The sequence below is a fragment of the Pyxicephalus adspersus genome, chromosome 12 (assembly GCF_032062135.1).
Source record: "Pyxicephalus adspersus chromosome 12, UCB_Pads_2.0, whole genome shotgun sequence".
Lineage (NCBI taxonomy): Eukaryota > Metazoa > Chordata > Amphibia > Anura > Pyxicephalidae > Pyxicephalus > Pyxicephalus adspersus.
The window spans coordinates 17,119,549-17,127,158 of record NC_092869.1 but is presented as its reverse complement, the minus strand read 5'-3'; the positions used below and the strand labels follow the sequence as shown (position 1 = coordinate 17,127,158).

The following is a 7,610-nucleotide window of genomic DNA, read 5'->3' as shown; positions in this document are numbered from 1 at the left end:
CCTAAAAAGGGGGGGCTGTCTTATTTGATGGCCCTGCCTTATCATCGGGGAAACACGGTAGCTGTATGAAGTGCTTAACTTTACATTTATCTATATTAAATGTGATTTGCCACTTGCATGGCATAGTTACGTTACATAGTTTGGCGTCATCTGCAAACACAGAAATGGTACTTTTAATCCCAAACGATATCATTTATAAAGATGTTTAACAGTAAAGGTCCTAAAACTGAACCCTGGGGTGCAACACTAATAACCTTAGACCATTCAGAGTATGAATCATTAATTACAACTCTCTGCATGCGGCCTTTAAGCCAGTTCTCCATCCATTTACAGATTGACTTTTTTAACCCTTTTGACCGTAATTTACTTATTAACCATCTGTGGGGTACAGTGTCAAGTGCTTTAGTCCAAGTACACTATATCAACTGCTACTCCATTGTCTACCTGTTTACTTACTTCCTCAAAAAAAGAGAGTAAATTTGTTTGACAACTTCTGTCTTTCTTAAAACCATGCTGACTATCACTTATAATATTATTTTCTAGCAGAAACTCCTCTATTTGGTTCTTTATCAAACTCTCCAGGACCTTTCCAACTATGTATGTTAAACTAACCGCTCTGTAGTTACTTGGTAATGACTTTGCTCCCTTTTTGAAGATAGGAACCACATTGGCCTTACGCCAATCCATCGGTACCTTGCTAGTGACTAAAGAGTCTCTAAAAATTAAAAATAAGGGCTTTGAAATAACCGAGCTCAGCTCTTTGAGGTCACGTGGATGTAATCCATCTGGTCCTGGTGCTTTGTCAACCTTAATTTTTTCCCTGCTGTTTCTCAATCATTTCCACATCTCAGCCCTGTGTATGCAATTGTTTCCCCCTGCAACTCTCATCAGATTGTATATGGTACGTCTCCCATTCAGCCAAATCTCAGCCCTGTGTATGCAATTGTTTTCCCCTTCAACCCTCATCATAGTAGATTAATTTATTGCATCAACTTTAATCTCCCCATAGATTTATCTGTTAACTATTCCTTAGTTCCAGCTGAGTGTGCATGGATATTTATTGCCCTGCCAACCCCTCCCAAGGTTCAACGGATATCTCAAATTCTTTGTTACTCTATTCCAGGATGTCAGTGTCAAACTCAAATGCACAGTCTGCTAAAATTAAAAACTTAGACAAAGTGGCTGGCCAACCTTCAAATGTATTGACAAAATTGAGGAAGTTTTTCCTTCTCATTAGATATAAAACTTTTTCATATGGAAACAGAGGTTTTGCTTCACATGCATTCTGGAACAAGTCTATAATAGAGAAAGGGGCATAAGATTTTTTTTACATTTTATTTGAGAAAAAATCCAATGCCTCTTTCTCTATTTGTAGCCTTCTGGGTTAAATTTCAATGGTAACCTTTTTGCACAGGTTAACAATAATAACAATTTTCTTCTATGAAAATCCAACCATTCAATTCCAAGCCTTGGAGTAGCAAGGAAAAGTATAGCTGAGGGGGAATGCAGCCAATGCGGCGTGGAGGAATTGGCACAGAACTGGACATACATTTTACTCTGCAACTCCCACCTCCAGTCTTTGGATTGATTCATCCACCTGGACACCATAACATCCTCTGCTGCTGCCATTCTGAACTGCTATTTCATCAAACCATCTCTTTGACTGTATCATCATGTCCTACTCCTGGAATTCAACAAGCTTAGAAACTAAGCTCACTTCAACCCATATTACAGGACCGCCTCTCATGGACTTCAGTTTGCCACATTGTTTAATGTACACATACGGTGCACAATTATCTGTAAAAATGTATTATTCACCCAGCACTCTCTTTTCTGGCACTACTCCCTGTCCTCCTGCTCTTTCACTCCCCTGATTTCTCAATCTGTGCTCCTGCACCTTTTTTCTCTGCTGCTACTTACTGGTGACATCTCACCCATCCCTGGTCCCCCCCCCCAGCCTCTGCTTTCCATACACTCATCAAGATACTCCCTTCTCATAACCTCATCCCCATTCACCCTACCCATACGTTCTTACCCCCTCTCTCTTTCAGTCTATGGTACCGGATCTGTTGGCAATAAATTAACCTCCATACACAACCTTCTCATTTCTAAATCTCTGAACTTGCTGGCTCTCACTGAAACGTGGCTTTTCACCTCTGACTCCGCTGTTGCTCTCCTATGGAGGCCTGCACTTCACACATACCCCTAGACCTGTCAACAAAGTAGGCAGTGGTGGTGGGTCCCATTCTCTCACCTAACTATACATACAAAGTCCTTCCAGCTCTCAGTTTTGCACATTCCCATTTCTGTTCAGTATTCTTAGAGGACAATATTTTCTCCCAGACCAAGTCACAGAGAGCCACCCCTAATGGAAAATTTGCTCTCCTAAAATTAAATGTTTTTTCTTTCCTATTTAATGCTTACAATAAGTTAAATCATATTATGGTCACTGCAGTGTTCTCCCCAGAATTTTTTTTCAGCCAGGTGGTCAAAAAGAGGGGGTGGCAAAACATGGCAAATTTAGTGCTCCCAGTTGTTTATGCCAGGGGAATCCAGTAACCTCCTATTGTTTCAGTGCTCTACCTTCTCCCTATAATTTGTTCCAACTTTGTAATGCCTGCCCAGTTAGTATATCCAATTTTTCTATGTATTCTATGTATTTTGCCACAACTGTCCTATGCCGTGTATTGTGACCCAACTTCCCAGTGTTCAAAGTTTTAAGAGTGTATTCCTTTGTAATAGTTTAATGAATGTGGTGTAACAAGTTAGGCTTAGTTCATATTAGCAGCAAAAACATTTACCCCTTTCGTAGTGACTTCTGGCAACTGCTAGGCACCTAGGCAAGCTAGGCACCTTTCAGTTTTTTAAGCAGCAGTGGTTCCTGGCATGAGGAATGGACAAATGTAACCTTACTGGCGGTGTGAATTCAGCCTAACTTCAGATGTGCTCCTGAGGCTATATTTAGTTAAAGTGAGGTTTTGTGAAAACATTTTTTTTCTCTTGATCTTTTTACAAAATTAGCCCAGCAGGCTCATGCTGGCTCAGCTTCCACCTTTTCTCTGATGCTCACTTGTACGTCCAGTGCTGCCTTGCACTACGCATGCATGAGATTGAACACTTTTTTTTACATTATAAGAAAGCCTCTGAAGATGCATGCACACAAGGAGCAGTGCAGAGCCTCTTGGGATATGTGACACAAATATCCCAGGAGGCTGTGGATTTCCCCTTTGGTCTTTGCCGATATTGAAGTTAAGACTGAAGGGGAAAGGTCCTCCCTAAAAAAGTGTAAAAACAAAAAAACACACATTTTTCCATTATATGACAGAGAAAGTCATTCTTTAATATAATATTAAAAATGTGGTGATGCTTTAATAGCATCGTGCATGTGACATTAGATTGGGTCAAGACAGCCAGTGACCCCCTCTCATCACGGCCCAAATTCTATAAAAAAAAAAAAAAAAAAAAAAAAACTGTGACGTTAATCCACAGTGTGTAATGATGTAATCTGCAGCGCAGTGTGTGTGTGTGTGTGTGTGTGTGTGTGTATGTGTATAAAAGCTGCATGTCATATTCTGCAGCCTAACAACTCGCTGTGTTCAAACCTTCAGATCTCCTAAACTGTTGGTTGTATTAACTTGAAATTATTTAAGGTACATGAGGAGGCATAGGAAACTGAAACTGTAGGTGCGAGTGGGGGACACTTGTGGCTAAACCTTTCTAAAATGTAATTGCTATGGCATTATGAAAACATAAATCCCCACCTAGCAAAATGTGCTACCTGCTCAGTTACACACATCTGTCCGCATCTCTACCTCAAACCCCAATTTCTCTAGAATTAAGAGGTGCAGGGAAACAAAAATATAGGTGGAACCGGGAGACTCTTGTGGCTATTACTTTTTATCACCATGGCATCATTTCAACATTAAAAAAAAACTGTCCTTTAAAATGCACTTCCTTGTTACACATGACTGTAACCTTCCTGTACCTCAACCCCATTAAATTTTAGTATGGCAGAGTTTATGTTCTAATGATGCCATAGTGATGACGTTTTAGGGGATTTTAGTCACAGGTGTTCCCCACTTGTACCCAGAGAAGCAGACAGTTCTTTTATAGGCATAGATTTGTGACAGGTAGGTATATATTTAGGGGTCCACTTCCAATGGTCCTTGCTATGTTAGTAGCCCCATGGTCCCCAATTTGCATTTTCAATTTAGGAATTTCTTCTGAAACGGCAACCCCAAAGTTCAATTTTTGGGGGGTTGAAATTGTAATAACTGGTATCTGTGAGGGTCCCCTGTGCACCCTGAAAATTACAAGTCATTGTGACATACAGTTTAGAAGATATGGAGGTTTATACACAAAGAGCTGTGAGGATGCAGAACGACATGCAGATACATTTTACAGGCAGCTTTTTTCTTTCTTCTTCTTTTTTTTTTTTAAATAGAAATCCTAGATTGTGCTATTAGATGGCTACCTGTGTCTCATTCACATGAAGGCTGAACTGTGTGCTCACCTCTAATCGCAGCAGCAATCCTCTGAACGGATGACAGCTGAGCACAGAACAGCCTCACTGAGATCTGTGCAGAGGATTAGAGCTGCCGAGGAGAGGTGGGCGGGGTAGGCACAGCAGCCGGGCAGAGCAACTGGCTAAAACCCTCTGGGGAGAACTATGGTGCTGCCGAAGTGTCATTATACACGCCCACTCCGGTGGATACATTTTACAAGCTGTCCTCTGAACGGATGACAGTTTAGAATGGAGCAGCCCTACCGTGATTGGTTCAGTGGATTAGAGGTGAGCTGGGCAGGCACAGCAATCAGGGGAGAACTGTCACAAAACTATACTTGCTACTATAGTTATTCTAGTTACTCCAGCATTCATTGGAGGACACAGAATTCTAGGCTGTAGCCTACATTAGGTTAGGACTCTTTACCTGTCAGTTTTCTTGAAACAGCATTCTGCACTACATATAACCCGACTACATATTTGGTGTGATGCCAGCATCTAGGAGTTCTGGTCAGGTTAGGGCTGGCAATAGAAGTACACTGTTTTGTGTATTAAGGCTGCTTACATTAAATGTTTTTTGTGTTCAATGTCTTTGCACACCTATTGCTGTAAAAGTGTCTTCCCTCACTTTAGGCCCTCAAATCTGACTTTTTTCTGGGCGCTTCCTAGCAGTTATGTTGTATCCTGTTAATTGGGCAGGGTCTGCCCTTGCATAGTACAAAGGCCTTGAATCTTGTTAGGGCGTTTTTTTTTTTTTGCTGGTCCCAGACCAGTTATCCCTCTCCAGTGGCCTCTATTTTACAGCGCTGGTAGGGTGTAACGACACAACTCAATGTGTAGTTAAATCACTCTCCAAGCTTTATTATCACATTGCAGTTTATTTAGTCAGACAGCAGGGGGGAAGGCACTTAGTAGTTAGTAAATAACAAGAAATACAATTAACGACTTTGCTGAGCAGGAATGTCTCAAGGTTAGGGGGAAGCAAATATTGGTTTACTGATAAGGAGGATATAACTAGTTTCAACACAATTCAATTATCTACAAAATATAGCAAAAACACAAAAGTAATTAACTTCAAGACTCGGCAAAATTCCACTCCTTACAAATATCTTGTGTGTTTTTCTGCATACTGCCAAAGGGGCATTGTATGGCTTAAGCTACATACACACTTCCAATTATTATCGTTGGAAAACGAACGACGAACGTTCATGCACGATATATACGAACGATCGTATATCACCGATCCTGCACATAGAGTTAACGACACGATCGTTCGTAGATATTGTACACACAATAGATACGATCGTTTGAGCGATAGAGGAACTATGTGCACGACAGGAAAGTGAACGGACGTTCGTTCATCACGCATGCTCTGACCATGGACGATCAACGAACGACCGTACACACGAACGATGTTCAACGATCGTCGTCCAATCCGATCCGTCGGTCCGGTCGTTCGTTTCCAGCGACTTTCCTCGTTCGTCGGCGTCGTTGGTTACTTTTTTACGAACGATTTTTTGCCCAATCGATCGTTCGTCGTTCGATTGGAACGATAAAAATTGGAAGTGTGTACGCACCTTTAACTCTTCTTTGTGGACAACAGCTTTATAACTCATCAACTGCTAAAAACCTGTTTCTAAAATGTGAAGAGAAAAATAACCCCTAAAGCTGAACTATCTGTGACTCCCAGTACAGGTTTCGGGGACAAAGCTGCTTTAGCACTTTATAGTCTGTGTGAGTATTTGTATGTATGTATATTTATGTAATCTATCTATCTAATCTATCTATCTAGTAAATTCCCACTTGATCTTAGCCAAAAGGCCGAGAAGCGATGGGTAGTAAATTCTAACTTTGGATGCCTTTTCAGAAAGTTAATCACTCCTTCTGTATGTGTTGTATTTGTTTACTCATTACTCTTTCAATTTTGAGTCTGCTTTCAGATAATCCACAAAGTATTCCAATGAATGATGGAATATATATTCATTTTGTACTCCCAGTAAAAAAAAATTTTTCCCAGTAGTTGATTGGAGGACCATTACCTTTTTCGGGATGTCTTCAATATTGACCTTTTGTCGGTTACATGTACCCTTTTTTTTTTTTTTTTGTAGACAGTAGTGGGATTTTAGGATTGGTGCAAAAATTTTTTACAAGTTAACATATTATATTTTTGAATGGAGTTAAAATAGCATTATTTCAAAAGATACATAAATGTATATGTAATTCTGACTACTCATGTATTTGTAAAAACATACAAGAAACAAGAAAGGCAAGAAACGCACACCAGCGAGCTGAAATGGGATACCAAACAAATGCATATCAAAACCAAGTAAAATTCAACCAGTGCCATGCTGTCAAGGGATACACTCTCTGTAGGGTAAGTAGCAAGAAAAATATGGGCAGTCGGTTTGTTGCCTGGAGTCAAAGAATCCATGGTATCCCATTTATTCTTGCTGGGGTATGTTGCCTGTATGTTTGTATCCAAAATACACCTACCTATCCCCAGAGGTCTACCAAACTCCTTGTACACACTATTAACTTTTGTCTGGACTACTGTATTATTCTTTTCTCTGGTATTCCACTAACCCAACTCTCTCCTCTCCAAACTGTCATGCATTGTTGAACCCTAAAATGTTTTAAAACCGGATGGGAAGAAATTGTTGATGGGTGGCAGCCTATCTATTGTGACCCAACTCTTCAGTCCCCACCCAAAAACAGCTGGGTGGTTACTTAAAAGTGCTGGGTATTGCGCCCGGTTAAAAGAGGCTGGGGAGAACACTGTCATGAATGCTGCAGCCATCCTTCTCACCACTCCTCTTCTGTTGCCTCTCTGCAGTTCTCCACACTGGCTTCTTTTTTTTCCTTAGAATCAAATTCAAGCTTCTGTGCTTTGCCTTCAAATACCTCCACAGTCCTTGTCCCACTTACTTTTCTGACCTGATAGAAAAATACACTCCAGCCATTCTTTTCACACCTTCTTTGCACATTTGAAAGTGCACTTACAACCCATGTTTTCTATATGTTTTCTGGCTGCGCGGAGAGCAATAATGCAAGCTTAGGTTGCAACAGCTTCTCTTGACTGTGAAGGATGTCTCAATTGAGCTGATAC

The 7,610-nt window shown here is 40.6% G+C and overlaps 1 protein-coding gene across 1 annotated transcript in view; it reads left to right on the top strand.

Annotated features, from left to right (window-relative positions):
• Nucleotides 1–6,857: 6,857 nt before the first annotated feature.
• PALS1 (protein associated with LIN7 1, MAGUK p55 family member) overlaps nucleotides 6,858–7,610 on the top strand; it is a 107,692-nt gene continuing 106,939 nt past the window's right edge. The window contains exon 1 of the mRNA XM_072428767.1: nucleotides 6,858–6,878. The gene's annotated coding sequence lies outside the window, so the exon portion shown is untranslated. The remainder of the gene's footprint in view (nucleotides 6,879–7,610) is intronic.